Source organism: Macaca mulatta, chromosome 11, assembly GCF_049350105.2.
Source record: "Macaca mulatta isolate MMU2019108-1 chromosome 11, T2T-MMU8v2.0, whole genome shotgun sequence".
NCBI classification, from domain to species: domain Eukaryota; kingdom Metazoa; phylum Chordata; class Mammalia; order Primates; family Cercopithecidae; genus Macaca; species Macaca mulatta.
In genome coordinates this window covers 15,720,148-15,737,839 of record NC_133416.1, presented here as the reverse complement: position 1 = coordinate 15,737,839, position 17,692 = coordinate 15,720,148, and the positions used below count along the sequence as shown (strand labels likewise).

The 17,692-nt window shown below is 43.8% G+C and overlaps 1 long non-coding RNA gene across 1 annotated transcript in view; it reads right to left on the bottom strand.

The window, feature by feature from the left end:
- The window catches only part of LOC107000808 (uncharacterized), a 51,729-nt gene that overhangs the window by 25,306 nt on the left and 8,731 nt on the right, over positions 1-17,692 (bottom strand). Inside the window, exon 2 of the long non-coding RNA XR_001447956.3 lies at positions 1,208-1,381. This is a non-coding gene — a long non-coding RNA (uncharacterized LOC107000808). The remainder of the gene's footprint in view (positions 1-1,207; positions 1,382-17,692) is intronic.

Genomic DNA, 17,692 nt, shown 5'->3' with positions numbered 1-17,692 from the left:
CTTTTTTCCATAGGGTTTGGGGAACAGGTGGTATTTGGTTACATGAGTAAGTTCTTTAGTGGTGATTTGTGAGATTTTGGTGCACCCATCACCTGAGCAGTATACACTGAACCCAATGTTTAGTCTTTTATCCCTCATACCCCTCCCACCCTTTCCCCCTAAGTCTCCAAAGTCCATTATATCTTTCTTATGCCTTTGCATCCTCATAGCTTAGCTCCCACATATGAGTGAGAACATACGATGTTTGGTTTTCCATTCCTGAGTTACTTCACTTAGAATAATAGTCTCCAGTTTCATTCAGGTAGCTACAAATGCCATTAATTCATTCCTTTTTATGGCGGAGTAATAGTCCATCATATATATATACAACAATTTCTTTATCCACTTGTTGATTGATGGGCATTTGGGCTGGTTCCATATTTTTGCAGTTGCGAATTGTGCTGCTATAAACACACATGTGCAAGGATGTTTTTCGTATAATGACTTCCTTTCCTCTGGGTAGAGATCCAGTAGTGAGATTGCTGGATCAAATGGTAGTACTACTTTTAGTTCTTTAAGGAATCTCCACACTGTTTTCTATAGAGGTTGTACTAGCTTACATTCCCACCAGCAGTGAAGAAGTGTTTCCTTTTCACCACATCCATGTCAACATCTAAGCCAATGTCTAGAAGAGTTTTTCCAATGTTATCTTCTAGAACTTTCATAGTTTCAGGTCTTAGATTTAAGTCCTTGATTGATCTTGAGTTGAGGATCCAGTTTCATTCTCCCACCCATGTCTTGGAAGGAAGCAATAAAGACCCTGAACGGTCATGACCCTCCTCTGAACACCCACCACCACCCATCCTCCCATACCCCACCTCCTATTCACACTGCTGCCACCAACCCCTGACCATGTTCACCATGTCTGATGAGAATGGCCTAACAAAATCTCTGTGCTCTATTTAGACCTCCAACTCCCAGGCCTCCTTGATGTGCCTCCCAAGGTCCTGTTTAATGGTAATTGGCAGTCAGTCCCTGGCAGCTGCAGCCACAGCTGTAAGGGTGGGATTCTGTCCCATTGGTTCAATGAATCCTCTCCTCCCTGCCCAATCTCCATCTGACATAGTGCCCATCTCAGGGGCTTCAGCTACTCCACCCCTCACCCTACTCCCAACCCCAAAAGCCTGGCCTTATGTGCCCCACCACCAGCACCCACTTCAGACACTACCTTTAATCTGGGCTTTGCCTTTTCCTTGACTCTGTGGTTTCCAGGTGTCTCCAATATTTCTACTTTCTCCAGCATACTCCTCATCTGCCTACAATGACCATGGACATTTCTCTCTTCCTGATCTTCCTCTGAGCTTTTATCTTCCTCTAAAAGAATCTTGTACATTAAAATAACCTAAAAAGAAAAATTAAGAAAATGTTTTAAAAAGGGCCATAATATATTTAGACACACACATCCACACCGATGACACTAGATAAAGTCTATCTAGGGAAGAGAACTGCCTTTGGTTAGGAAAATACCCTGCAATGCCTACCAAGTGCAGAACATGGGCCCCAAGGGCTTAGTCTGAAAGGAGACCATCAAAGACATAGTTAGATTTCTTTTGCTCATAAAAGCATTAGGGCTTAGAGTCAGATGAGAGAGAAGATGGGAGAGAGAGACCTGTGTCGCATAGCTTAGGGTTGTCTCTTGCTGGGAACAGTGGTCAGCAGGAAATGCCCAAGAACATTGAAGAACAAGGTGTCTATTAATATAGTAAAGTTGTGATGCTGCAATGGAAACCCTCTCCGTGGCCCTAAGCCTTCACTTAGAGATAGCTGTACACCAGCCTTGTGATGATACCACTTGGTGGGAGGGAAGGAGTCACATCCAGCCAGAAGTAACAGTGAGGATAAGACCAGGCATGCACAGGTTGTCCAGGTGATCCACAAAGTGAACTGACTCAGCAGAAGCAGGAATTCGAAGCCTGAGCTGACCAGTGCAAGCCATCAGAGTGGATGGAGGAAATGACAGAGAAACAAAAGCACTGACTTAGACATCTAAAGAGGTGGATCTGAGTCCTGGCTTAGTCACTCATCTTGGATGAACCGATGAGCTTATCTGGTCCTCAAGGGCCTCACCTGTAAACTATGCACCTGCAGCACCAGACGAAATCTATGATCCCTACCAGCTCCAACTTTTCAGAGCACTCATGCTGCCTTCCCACCTTTCCCTAACCATTTGAGTTCATCCTCCCTTGATTAACTTCCTCTCTCTGCTCTTTTACAAAGTTGGAGAGCAAAGTTAAGATTTCTCAATGCACATTCATGGGAATCTATGTGTCCACCACCCCTCCCCCTTTAAGCACAGAGATGGGGAGGTCCTTCTCTTCCTGGCCCGGAGAGCAACAGTACGGAGGCACAAGCCAAGCTTAAAGGTGAAGCACATGCAAGTCGAATAACTTGCTAGTCGTCTCATAGGTTATTAACAAAACCAGCCCTAGACCCAGGCCTGCTCCTTGAGTTTCCATCCCCTCAACAGCATACTCTTAGTTCTCTTCCTTCTGTCATCGAGCATGTGTTTAATAATTGCTAGTACTTAGGAAGAAGGAATGAGGGAGATAAAATTTGGGGGAATTAAATAATGTAAGATGAAGCGCTTGGCCTCAGAATTTGCAGTAGAATTGGAAATGTACCACTTCCTAATCTCTCCAGTAATATCTTCCTTAGCATATTGGTGGAATTTTACTAGAAAGCTATTAATTCAATAAATTCTTCTTTTATTTATGTATTTTTTTATTATACTTTAAGTTCTAGGGTACATGTGCACAATGTGCAGGTTTGTTACATACATAAACATGTGCCATGTTGGTGTGCTGCGCCCATTATCTCATCATTTACATCAGGTATATCTCCTAATGCTTATTAAGTACCAACCCTATTCCAGCACTATGCTATCCTATGAGGATAAAGAGGTGAACAAGATAAGTTCCCTATGGAGTTTATAGTCTAAAGAGAAAAGACTGACCTTAAAGTAGTAATCACGTCACTACAGACAATTAATTAGTTCATTACAATTGTGATGTGTTTTATGAGACTATATAGCAAGGGAACCTAACCTAGCCTAGGGTGTCTGGAGAGCCTTCCATGAAGAAGTGACTTTAAGCAGAGACCTGCACTGCGCTTTGAGTTGGCTAGATGGAAGAATAAGAAAGGGAATGGAGGAAAATGGTCCATGGAGAGACAGAGGCATGAGCACAGGGCATGGCCACTTTGAAGAACTGAAAGATGACTAGCTTGGCTGGGCTGCTGAGAGCCAGGAAAATCTTGGCGAGAGAGGCAGGGGCCAGATCACGCAAGGTTTGTTAAGGTTCTGGAACTTTATCCTAAGAGCAGTAGGAAGTCATTTGAGATCTCTAACCACCCCTCCATGAGTTACAGGCATCCACCATGTTTGTTTATTTCATCACGGAATCTAGGCCAGCCTTAGTCTGAAGCACTGCCAGATGTGCTGTTCCTGACAAGTGCCCCTGGGCTTCTCAAAGATGTCTTTGCCTTTCGTCCTCACAGTCTGTCTTTCCACCACCGAACCCAGTTACCGTGTGACAGATTGGGGATGGCAGGAAGGAAAGCTGCGGGTTCCCAAGGGAAGCCTGAGCAACAAGCCAGCAGTACCCTTTCTTGGCCTCTCCAGAGTCCCCTTTGGGGATTGTGGAAAAGTCCAAGACCCCCTGTGTCTCCATCTTTCATCTGGCATCTGAGTCGGCCTCACCTCCCTAGGACGTTGGAGGAATAATTAAATTAAAGATATGAGGTGTGACATTTCCCAGGTGCTGGCGTAACAGCTGTGCATGTACATAAGAGAAAGTGCCTTGGAGAAGTACCCAAGGACAACAGCACTGGGGGAGCGGGGAGGAGCTGCCTGCTGGCCAGGACCACATGTACACTGGGCCAGCCTTGGCCACTCCCGCAGAGACGGGTAGGAAAGGCGACATAGCTTTCCAGAAAAGTTCATCTGGTTGCTGTTACAGTCAACAACCTATTCTGTAAACATCAATTATGTGCTGGAAACATGAAGATAAGTAAGACCTGAGGCATACAGTCAACTGTGGGTGACAGACATAAATACCAGGATTCATAAAATTTTTCTGGAAATGTGGGGAGATATACATACCTGACATATGCGTACATACATCATACATGAGTCAAATATACATATAGGATATGTGAGTCAGATATACATACATGATGCATGAGTCAATTCCAGCATTTTCAGAGAAAGTAGTGTGTGTGGAGAAATATATACATACATGCACATACATATATACACATATACATGTATATATATAATATCAAGCAGTATTATGCAGAATAATCCCTGGAACCTGTAAATATGTTACCTGACATGGCCAAAGGGACTTTGCAGATGTGATTAAGGTTGAAGACCTTGAGATGGGAGATTATCCTGGATTATCCAGGTAGGTCCAGTCTAATCACAGAAGTCCTTACAAGCAGAAAACCTTTTCCAGGTTCAGTCAGCCAGAGAGAGAGCGGAGGACAAAAGAAGCAGCAGGAGAAGTCTGAAGCGTGAAATATACCTGCCCTGCTGTTGCCGGCTTTGAAGGTGGGGGATGAGTGCCCTGAGCCAAGGGAAGTGTGTGGCCTCTAGAAACTGGAAAGGGATGGGAAAAAGATGCTCTCCTGGAGCTTCCAGAAAGGAGTGCATCCCAGCTGACACCCTGATTTTAGCCTGGTGAGACCTGTGTCAGACTTTTGACCTACAGAACTATAGAGTAATAAATTTATGTTGTTTTAAGCCAGTCAGTGTGTGGTCATTTGTAACAGCAGCAATAGAAGAGTAATACAATAGAGAAAGAAATATAGATTGTGTGTGTGTGAGTGTGTGTGTGTATGTGTGTGTGAGTGTGAGAGTGTGTGAGTGTGTGAGAGTGTGAGTATGTATGAATGTGTGTGAGTGTGTGAGAGTGCGTGAGTGTGCAAGTGTGTGTGTGCACATGAGTGTGTGTGAGTGAGTGTGTGAGTGTGTGTGTCAGACTGTGCGAGTGTGTGAGAGTGTGTGTATTTTCACTGATTATCCTTCAATCAGGAATTCTCAGGTACAAATGACATCATCCACTCTAGCTAGTTTAAGCAGAAAAGAAATGTATTTAAAGAGTATTGGGTAGTTCAGAGACTTCCCAGGAGGGCCAGAGAGGTTGATTCTGAAAGTTCACAGCCAGAGGTGAGCCCAGACGTTTCTCTAGCAGAGCATGCCGCAGTTACTGCCTGGCACCCGTGATGCTGAAGCACGGCCATCCACAGAACCCGATGCCCTCACTGTCAGGCCGACCAGAACATTCATGCCATGGCACAGCCCACACTCATACCACTCATGTCCAGATAACGTTTCATGAGGGCACTTCTCGTCGGTGAAACTCTGGTCTCATATCTGCACCCCCTGGTTTTCTGGCAGGACTTTCACTGTGTGGAAATGATAGAAATATAGAAAAGGTGCTCAAATGTGGTGAGGGAACAAAATGAGCGACGTCCACTACAGAGGACTTTAGTCAGTCCAAGCACTCTTTAGGTTGCCACAGCTTCAGTCATGGTGACAGCCCGATGACTCACTGATGTTACCTTCCTGGACCCCCGAGGCACCCAAATCGGCCAAACATCCAGTGCTTCCTACAAGGTGCCTTAGGATTGGGGTCATAAGATTTTGAGCTGACCCTTGCGGATAGGTAGAGAAAGGATATTCCAGGCACAATGCAGGTATTCAAGTACAGGAAGTTGCAGAAGAGCTTGGCATGTGGAGAGAACTGGGTGTGACTGGAGCCCAAAGAGTGATCAGGAAATCCTGGGGCACAAGGTGAGGGGTAGTTAGGGGCATACCATAAAGGCTGTAATAAACTATGCCAAGAAGCTTAGAATTCCTCTTACAGACAACAGGGATCCATGGAAATGTTTTAATTAAGGAACTGACATTAGGTCATTTTTAGAAAGATAATTCTGGCAGTGAGTGGTATGACAGACACATTGAGAGAAATAAAATGGTAAGGATTTCTAGTTACTAGGAAATGAAGGTGATGGGAACAAAAGCAGTGGCAATGGGTATTGTGGAGAAGGGGTTGATTCAAGAACTATTTGGGAAGAAAAATTGATATGATGCTGTAACTGAATGGATATGGTTGATAGAGAAGACTCAAAATTATTAGAACATCTCAGACTTAGACAACTGGAGAGAAGCTCTTGATAGTCACTAAATTGGGAAATTTAGGTTGGCAAATATAAGAAAAGCCTTTGGGTAAGACACAAATTTGATTTGCCCCTGTGGATTTCAGATGCCTGTGGGACATACAGATGAGATGTCTAAGAGGAAAGTGAATACAATCGTCCAGAGCTTGGAGAACAGCTGAGCTGGAGACATCGATTTTAGGGTCATCATGGGGATGACCGAGGCTTGGGCTTGGGTATGGATTTCTCGGGGAGAGTCTGTGAAAGAGATGAAGGGTGACGACCCAGCACTGAACAGGTGCCATACATAATGGCAGTGGAAGACACCACAGGCATGGGAGGTCCTGTCCCTCACCACTGAAATGGACCTGAGGTTGACTTTTTTCTTTTAATTTTACATGGCACCAAATCAGCTGGGAGGCGAAGTTAAAGCATGCCTGGTGAGTATGCGACTGAAGTTACAGCTGAATTCTTACCCTGTGTGGGCCAGTATTTCCTTCCCCTGACACAGTCAACTGGAGCAGCCAACTACTAAACACCTGCCTTGCCTGTTGTCCCAGTCGTAAGGGACACTTCCTGCATAGGGGGCCATGGCATCTAACACATGGCTCCACTCCAGCTTGGCAATACTGTTGGACCAAAGGTTATTGTAGTCCATTCAGGCTGCTATAGCAAAATACCTCAGACTGCATAATTTATAAAGAAGCGAAATGTATTGCCCACAGTTCTGGAGGCTGGGATGTCCGTGATCAAAGCTCTAGCAGATTCAGTATCTGGTGAGGGCCTGTTGCTTTTAGATGGTAACTTCTGTGTGTCCTCATCTGGCAGAGGAGGCAAACGGCCTTTCTTGGGCATCTTTTATGAGGCACTAATCCCGCTGGTGAAGGTGGAGCCCTTATGACCTAATCACCTCCTAAAGACCCCACCCCTTAATACTACCACATTGAGGATTCTGTTCCAACATAGAAATTTAGTGGAGGAGCCAGGTGCAGTGGCTCATGCCTGTAATCCGAACACATTGGGAAGCTGATGCAGGTGGATCACAGGTCAGGAGTTCAAGACCAGCCTGACCAACATGGTGAAACCCCGTCTCTACTAAAAATACAAAAATTAGCCAGGCATGGTAGCGTGCGCTTGTATTCCTAGCTACTCGGGAGGCTGAGGCAGGAGAATTGCTTGAACCCAGGAGGCAGAGGTTGCAGTGAGCCAAGATTGCACCACTGCACTCCAGCTTGGGTGACAGAGCGAGACTCTGTCTCAAAAAAAAATTAGTGGAGGACACCAACATGCAGACCACAGCAGTCACCAGTATTTGGAGTGGCCAGCAACATATGGTCTATAAAGTCTGGCTTAAAACACAGTTGGCTTGTAGGAGAGTTGGAGTAGACAACACTGGGCAACTTGGCACTTGGTGTTTGGAGCCAGTAAGAACACAGTGACCAGGTACAACATGAAGCTAATAGGATCCAGAAACTATGAGCCTGCAGAGGAATTGGTTAGGAAGAGAAATGGAGCAAATATCAGAAAGAAGCAGAGGTGCCATCAACAAGAGACCATGTAGTCATGGGAGAGAAGGAAGAGCCTGTGGTTTGACAGCTTTTTGGTTATAACCTTCATGCAACACTGCTGTATCCACCCCACACTCATTTTTTCTTGGACAACTCAAATACAAACTGGTAAAATACCCACAGAGGACACTCAGTTTGCTGAAGCAATGCACATGTGTGTTAAATGTGCGCCCACTATAATTGTCCACATTCCTAATTCTTGCAGCAGAATCTTTTCCATAGTTAATACAGAGATCCGGCCGGGCACTGTGGCTCATGCCTATAGTCCCAGCACTCTGGGAAGCCAAGGCAGGCAGATCTCTTGAAGTCAGGAGTTTGAGATCAGCCTGGCCAACATGGTGAAATCCCGTCGCTACTAAAAATACAAAAATTAGCTGAGTGTGGTGGCGCGTGCCAGTAACCCAAGCTACTTGGGAGGCAGAGGCAAGAGAATGGCTTGAACCCGGGAGGCAGAAGTTGCCGTGAGCCAAAATCGAGCCACTGCACTCCAGCCTGGGCAACGGCACGAGACTCTGTCTCAAAAAAAAGAATTCAGAGATCAATGCAAAGGATGACCCTCTCCGTAAGAACCCAAACTCTAAATTAATGGAGCCTGAATGAAAGAGGTTTTACAATCCTATCAGAGGTACGGGGATAATGTCTGTAAATAGCAATTGGCAATTTCATTAATCGGGATCAAGGTCTGGCCTACACTTCTCATGTCGAGTACAATCAGTTTGTGAAATAGGATCTCCTCCACTTATAATAAGCCTCTATTGCTTTTTAGTCAGCAGCAGCATGCTTGAGTTTCCCAGGAATGTTTGAAATGCAAAGTTTTACTTTTCCCAGGGGGACTCAGTCTCGGTGACCTTTTCCTAGAATGACAGCTACCACCAAAGCATAGGGACCCTCTTGGGCTAGGCCAATGATCATCTTTCATAAGAGAGGATATATAAGCAGGTCTCTGAGAAGTCGACTTATAATAGTTAGTGCCAGTTTATGGAGATTAATCCAAAATCAAAGGCTAAAGCACTAAAAAAATGCTTCCAAAATGCTAAGGATGGAGGAATAAAACTAACACCTCCCTAGGAAGCTATTAAATCAGACATTGGCAAAATGTGCCTGCTGCATTCAGAGGGGGCAGGATGTAACCTATAGTGTATGTGAATCTGTAAGTATAATTGTATTTAATAACTATGTGTACAATTTAGCCAGTTATGTTCAGGGGCAGGCTTTAAGTTCACCTCATTAAACATAGACATCTAAATAAGTCAGCATGAGATCCCTGACATGTACTTGCCATGGACAGACCTTTAAAAAACAAAACAAAACAAAAAAAAACTCTGTTGGCATAAAAATAGATATACAGGTATACATTCTATTTAAAAGTATATTTCACACACATAATGGCCCACAGGTAGTCCTCAGTAGTTAAGACATACCATGCCAGAACTGAAGACTTAGAACCTGTATGCAGGTAGAAATAAGAATACCTTGTATTTGCAACTTATCTTTCACTTTTCAAAGAATTTTCATAATTTTAGAAATTTTTAAATCACACATATAGTAGACAAGTTCTGCAGATGTCATTATCCAATTTCACTGATGAAGTACAAAGATATAAAATTAAAGCACAGGCCGGGCACAATGGCTCACACCTATAATCCCAGAACTCTGGGAGGCTGAGGCAGGTGGATCACTTGAGGTCAAGAGTTGGAGACCAGCCTGGCCAACATGGCGAAACCCTGTCTCTACTAAAAGTACAAAAATTAGCCGGGCCTGGTGGTGAGCGCCTGTAGTCCCAGCTACTCAGGAGTACAAGGCACGAGAATCACTTGAACCCGGGGGACAAAGAATGTCTTGGTTCATTACAGTGAGCCAAGATTGTGCCACTGCACTCCAGCCTGGGCTACAGAGTGGGACTCTGTCTCAAAAAAATAAAAAGTAAAATAAAACTGAAGCACAAAAATGCAGAGATGTATTTTTCTCAGTTCACAGTAGTCTTTACCCGGTTGCCAATCATCAAAAACTTCCTTCCCTGACTCACAGTCTGAAGCATTTCAGCATTCCATTCAAGTTCTCCTGGACCAGAGCACCCAGGGTGAAGAAGGCCTATATCAAGCAGAACACCAGTAAAAAGATTTCCCCAAACAATGATTATCATGTTGGGGGACAAACCCCTGATTAGAAGCTGGAGTTGATATCTTCTAATTTTCAAATTGCAAGAACTTCCTGAAGAAGTAAGGAAGTCTCCGGGAGCTAGCTGGGAAATGCAAGGGTGTGCTGTGAAAGGCATATCATAAATGACGACCACGTGAGCTGTGTCTAAGTGGAGTAAGCCTGAGACCTTCTTTTCCACATTTGGAGAGCAATTATTTATTGGGCCCCACTGTGTACCCCCACAACACGGGGCTAGATATCACAGCGGGAGGGAGACACTCAAAGTACAACAAGCTGAGGTCCTTGCCCTCGGGGGATGTTCAAACTGAGGAAATGAGTCCATAAGTAACTGGAAAATAGTGGACTGCCAGAGACAGCAACTCCAGATCCCTCGGGCGTGGAGGACTGCCTGGGCCGTGTCTGCTGGGACTGGCTGAGAGGAAGCAGGGGCAGAACCCGGAACTGAGCCAAGACACACGGAGCAATGGTACAAGGGGAGGCCAGGGCGTTTTCTTAGGCATTTGGGGTCCTCTACTATACTATGTGGGTGAAAACGAGAGCTGCACGATCAATGGTGGCCAGAGCCACAGACCTGGGCGCCCCCCAGCAGGAAAGTTCTTTGAGGAGAAGCAAGGCTGTGCCCTGACTTTTGCCAACAGAGGTGGAAGAATGCTCTGAGTCCCCTGAGCTGAATTGACCCAACCAAGTGAAAAGGCACCATACCTCTGCATTTTCCGTAGCGGATCCTCCATATTTCCTCCCACTGTAAAGCCCACAGTTGCCAGACTGCGGTGAACAAGGACCAGAGGGGTCAGAGGAAAGCCTGGGTGGAAAGTAGAGGATGTGGGCCTTGCTGGGACAGATCACTCTCCATTAAGCAACGCTGGGTGGAAGATGCGAAGAAAGACAACTCTACACAAAGTGTGGTCTAGGAACAGACAGCAGCAGCCTCACCTGGGAAACTGTTATCAGTTCACGTTCTGGTTGGGCATGGTAACCCAAGCCTGTAATTTCAGCACTTTTGGAGTTAGAAGCAGGAGAATCATTTGAGGCCAGGAGTTTCAGACCAGTCCCAGCAAAATAGCAAGACTGTGTCTGTACAACAAAACAAAAAATTAAATTAAATTAACTGGGTGCAGTGACACACACCTGTAGTCCCAGCTACTTGGGAGGCTGAGAAAGAAGGATCACTTGAGCCCAGAAGTTTGGGGCCGAAGTGGGTTGTCATCATGCCATTGCACTCCAGTCTGAGAGAGAGACCTTGTCTCCTGAAAAAACAACAACAACAAGAAAGTTCAGATTCCTCAAGCTGACTAAATCAGAAATTCTATGGCTGAGGCCCAGCAATCAAGTCTCTTCAGGTAATTCAGATCCACTCTAAAGCTTGAGAACTTTACCATATAGCACACTACATTAAATGATGGTCAGTTCTTTGGGCTGGGCAGAAGCTAGCACAGGGAAGAATTGGTGCTCTGTGCCCCCAATTTGCCTGCAAACCAGCATGAGATGATGGTCACCTGGTACCCAGAGTGACCCCAAGGCACCTCAGAACCTAGTAGGCTATTCCTCCAGAAGATGCCAGATTTAGGATTTTGCAAAGTCTTGAAGAAAAATCCTTAAGAGACCCCTTCTGGCATCAACTACAGAGGTTTTGAGGACCTCCAGAAAAAAAGTATGCCTTGGATCCTCCTCTAAACCACTCTGCCAATCCAAACCCTGGATTAATCCAACCAGTAATTTTTGCAGCCTCTTTACATCAGATGATTCATCTTGCTCATGTAAATCCAAAATCAGGAAGCCTTGAGTGGAAGTACATACATTCTTCCTAACCTCAGTGGAGTGATCAACATCATTTTTATACATACCCATTCATTCAACAAACGTGTTTTCGATGCTTAGAATGTGTCCAGCAATTAATGATTCCTTCTTCCCATTCCTAGTAGGTCCTATACATAATTCACCTTATCAACATAATTTGTTTGCTTATTCAGCAGTTCTTTTGAGCATCTACTCTGCACTAGGTGCTATCCAACACACCAGGGAAATGGAAATATCCAGGACCAGAGCCTGGTTGTGCAGGCCATGCACAGAGAAGGGATCCCAGCCAAAGAAAGGAAAGAGATGAAACTCACTCACCAGTCCTTGCATCTGGCCCAAGGCACTGTTTGCCTATGATTTTTTTTTTTTTTTAATTTCACAGAAGAGGAACATGGCAAGCAGATAGCACTTTTGTACAGATTATGAAAAGGTGCCCCTTCCTCTGAGTTGCCTTCATCCAGAGAAGGTCCTTTTTCTAATTCACACTTAGAGCAAAGGGAAATCTGCTGCACCCCACTAAGGTCTGTGACCTCATAAAGATGGCATTCAAGAAGGTGGGTCAGATAGACAAATCACTACACTGAAATGTGACCGGCGCTGTAAAAGAGGTGTGCATTGGAGTTTGCTGTTGGGGGCACGGAGAAGAGAGGAACTCATTATGTCACTGAGATTTTGTTTTTGTAATTTCATGGAGGAGGAGCATCTAAATTATTCTGAAGCTTTCCTGATTCCCTTAATCCCCCAAACATGCTTTTGACCTTCATTCTTGGCAGCAGGCCCTGCCAGCTCCTTTATGGCAGTAAGCAGGGTCAGCAGATTCTAATTTTCTCCCCTCCAATGCCCCTCTGCATCCCCACCACTCTTCGCTCCTTCTCTGTTTCTGTTGTTGATGGACCCTGTCAGTTTCCATTCTCTCTCACGCATGTGGCATCATTCCTGGCTCTGCGCCCTGAATCGATAAAGCCATTCATACTTCCTGTGTCCTGATACATTCCCCGCGTTCCTGCTGATTTTCTATGAAACTACTACTGCATCCTTCTCCTTTCCCTCACTGTCTAACTTCTTTACACTTTTTCCCCAATTTTCCCATTCTTTCATCAGGCCCTAACAAAAATAATAGGGGACACTTTTCTGTCTGGTATTATTCTAAGTACTTACATATTATATACTAACTCATTGAATCTTCACAACAATATTGCCTGGTAAACACTATCATTGGCATCCTCACATTTCAGTAGAGGAAACTGAGCACAGAGTGGTTAAGTTATTAGCCCAAGATCACACAGCTGGCAGGTGATAGATTGGGGTTCTGATGCGAGCACTCTGGCTCTGGAGTCTGCATCCTTCATCATTAGAACAGCTGCAGAAAACATACTTGGGAAACCTGCCCAACCCCTATTCCTTTCTTGGAAATTGCTAACCTGCCCAAGCTGATAAGAGTATAGTGGACATGTCCAGTGGTGGATTGGACTCACCCAGTCAGATTCTCATTGTAGAAAACAGGGAGTGGCTTTACTTGCTGACTGTCCAGCTCCCATCCCAACATATTCTGCTCTTGGATAACCATCAGGCTGTCTGTGGTATCTCTAAAATAAGCAGCTGTCCTCTTTTGAGTGGCTTCTGTCCCTGCTACCCAACAACGCCTGTTTAAGTCATATCCTTCCAACTCTCCTGAAGCTGAACTTTTAAAGATTGCTGATCATCCCCTCTAATAATCTTTCTACAGCATTCCACACAGGTGACCACTTACCCATGCCCTCTCCTCTGTTTCTGCCCCTGTACCTATACTAGGTACCCCACTGCCTGAGATTCCCTTCACTGCTTTCTTCACCAGGCCAGCTACCTCTCATCTTCTGTGACCTGGCTTGGGCATAGTCTTCCAGGAAAGTGCCCATGGCTCCCTAAGGCTGGAAGTACCCCACCCCTCCATGCTCCCATAGCCCCTTTGTAAATATATGCCATTACACATCTTATGCAAAACAAATATGGCTGGATATTGCATACTCCTGTATGTAAAAGTAGCAAGCTACAGAATAGTATGGATTGTATGGTCCCTTTTATGCAAAACTATGTATGTGCATACAGAAGGATAAGTAGGTCATATCACTCACCTGCCTAAATCCTCCAGTGAATCTCCAATTGTACTTAACAAAACACAAAGGCCAGACTCGGCCTGCAAAGCCCTATAGGATAGGACCCCGCTCACCTCTCTGACTCCTCCTCTGTTTCTGCCTCACTCCATGCACATTGAACTGTTTTCCTGTTTCTTGAAAACACCTAGCTTTTTCCCACCTCACAAACCATTTGTGTCCCCAGATGTTTGTCTGGCGGACATTGCCTGTCATTGAAGATTCAGCTTGAGGCCCCAACAACCCTGTTCCACACAGTCCCACCCTGTCATTCTCTTTCATGACATTCAGTTTTAATTTCTTTAGGAACTTATCACTCTCTGAAAGCATTAATAACTTTTCTATGTATTTGGTTTTTTGATTATCTATCACCTGAAGTTAGCTGAACTGCAGGGTTTAGGAAGTCATCCTTCAGGTTACTGGGTCTGCCCAATACTTATGATAACAACTACAAGTTGAAGGATCCCCAAAACCACCCTCAGATTCTATAACTTACTAGAAAGAGTCACAGAACTCACTGAAATCAATTATACTCATTGTCACGTTTATTCCAGGGGAGGGATACAAGCTCGAACAATCAAGGGAGTCAATGCCCAGGGAGATATGGGCAGAGCCCACCCTGGAGCTTCTGGCCATTCCCTTCCCATGGAGTCACGGCTGGTGTTGCTCGTCCCAGCCACAATATGTGACACCACACGTGGAGTACTGCCGCCCAAGGAAACCCACCCAAGCTTTGGAGTCCAGGGTTTTTATGGGGGCTTCATTCTGTGTGCGTGATCGACTGAGTCATTGTCCACATGGCAGCACTCAATCCACAGCTCTCGCACCCCACTCTCCCAGGAGTGAAGCTGATATCACGTGGCCTGAGCAGCCCACCCTGAGCCCCCTGGTAAGCAAAACTACCAGATGGGGTCTGCGGGTCTGCCACAAATAACAAAAACATTCCTAACACAAGGGAAATGCCAAGGATCTAGAGGCTACCTCCAAGGAGCCAAAACCAAGCCCAGACCTTTTTTGGGTGAAACCAAATTCCTTACCACACATTTATGTACTGTCCTACTAAAATATAAACTTCTAGGGTACAGAAAATAAACTTTCTGTCTTATTCTCCTCTGTGGCCCTAGCAGTACAGACAAATATACATGTATATACATACATACACACACATACACATACACACACACATATACACATGCACACACATGCATGCATGCATACATACACATGCACATATACATACATATACACACACATACATGCATACATACACATACAAATACACATATATACACACATGCACACACATGCATGCATACATACATACACATGCACATAGACATACATACATGTACACACATACGCATACATGCATACATGCACATACAAATACACACACATATACACATGCACACATGCATGCATACATACACACACATACACACACATATACACATGCACACACATGCATGCATGCATACATACACATGCACATATACATACATATATACACATACACATACATGCATGCATACATACATACACATACAAATACACACATATACACATGCACACACATGCATACATGCATACATACACACACACACGCACACACATGCATGCATACATACACACACATACACACACATATACACATGCACACACATGCATGCATGCATACATACACACACACATACACACACATATACACATGTACGCACATGCATCCATGCATACATACACATACACATGCACATAGACATACATACATACATATACACACATACACATACATGCATACATACATACACATACAAATACACACACACAGAGTTCTATTTTACCTTACCAATTTGAGGTAAATATCAAGTTACATTTCACTTTTTAAAATAAATTTTATTGCATATATTTAAGGTATACAACATGTTATAAAATATATATGATTTTTGAAAATTAATATAGTGAAACAAATTAATATATTCATCAGTTCACATAGTTACCCATATGTGTGTGACAAGAGCAGCTAGAATCTACTCACCTAGCAAGAATCCCAAAAACAGTACAAATTTGTTACCAACAGTCCTCATGCTATAAATCAAATCTCTAGATTTGTTCATCCCAGATCTTCTACATTGTGTCCTCTGACTTCCATCTCCCCATTGACTCTCCCCACATGCCCAGTAACCACTGCTTTATTATCGATCTCTCTCTCTTTATATATATACATATATTAGATTTCACATATAAATGAGATCATACAATATTTTTGTTTCTGTATCTGGCTTATTTCATTTACTATAATGTCCTTCAGGCTCTTCCAGGTTGTAACAAGTAGCAAAATCTTATTCCTTTTTAGGACTGAATAATATTCCATTGTATGTATATACCACAATTTTTTATTCACTTATTCACTGACAGGTTCTTTGGTTGTTTCCATATCTATGGCTATTGTGAATAAGGCTAGAGTGAACATGAGAGAGCAGATATCTTTACAAGGTGTTGATTTCATCTCCTTTGGATATATACCCAGAAGAGGGATTGCTGAGTCATATGGTAGTTCTATTATTAATTTATTTATGAAACTCCATACTGTTTCCCATAATGGCTGCACCAATCTACATTCCCCCCAACAGTGTATATGAGTCCCTTTCTTCATACCCCCACCAAATTTATTATTGTTTCACTTTTTGATAACAGCCATCCTAACAGATGTCAGGTGATATCTCACAGTGGTTTTGATTTCCATTTCCCTGAAAGTTGACCACCTTTTTATATGTGTGTTGGCCATTTTCATGTATTCTTTGAAGAAATGCCTATCCAGGTTTTTTGCTCATTTTTTAATCAGGTTATTTGTTTTTGTATTATTAGGCTATATGAGCTCTTTATAAATTGTAGATATTAACCCCTTATCAGATACATATTTTGCAAATATTTTTTCCTAACCTGTAGGCTCCCATTTCATTTTGTTGATTGTGTACTTAGCTGTGCAGAAGATTTTTAGTTTGGTGCTGTTCCATTCATTTATTTTTGCTTTTGTGGCCTAAGATTTTGGTGTAATACCCAAAAAAATCATTGCCATGGCCGATGTCCAGATTTTCCATGATTTTCTTTTCTTCTAGGAGTTTTATAGTTTCTGGTCTTACAGTTAGGTCTTTTCCCCATTTTGAGCTGATTTTTGTGTATGAGATAAGAGTCCTAATTCCATTCACTTGCATGTATCAAGCCAGTTTTCCCAGCATCATTTATTAAAGAGATTATTTTACCCATTGTGCTCTCTTGGTGCCCCTGTCAAAAATTAGTTGACTGTGTATGTTTGGGTTTGTTTCTGGGCTCTCTGTTCTGTTCCACTGGTCTACGTGGTCTGTGCCAGTATCATACTGGTTTGATTACCATGGCTTTGTAATACAGTAAAAAATAAATGGCTTTAAACTCTCACTTCCTCAATCTTAGCAACTCATCCTTCTTCCCAGGTGACTCCCTTCAAAAGTCCCAAAGGTAGGTTCTTACTGAGTGGTACTATTTTCCTGTCTAAGAAAGAGATAAATGAAAATGGAAAGTTTGGTGAATGTGCCAAATGTCCAATCCTGCAGCTATAGCTTCTGTCACCATCGCTCAATGCCTTTGCATCGGGAGGAGGTCCATGAATCCTTTCTCAGGGCCTGCACACTGCAGGCAGCACTCAGTAGCCAAATCCCTGCTCACCACAAGAAGCAAAGAAGTAATTCAGGCTGATAGCTATTTTCATGCTGTCTGCAGTTTCTCTGGGATGGAAAGGAGGTGATAAGTCTTTCCCAGAGTTCTGCTCAGCTGCTTGTACTTCATGCTAAGCAGACCTGGGCTTCA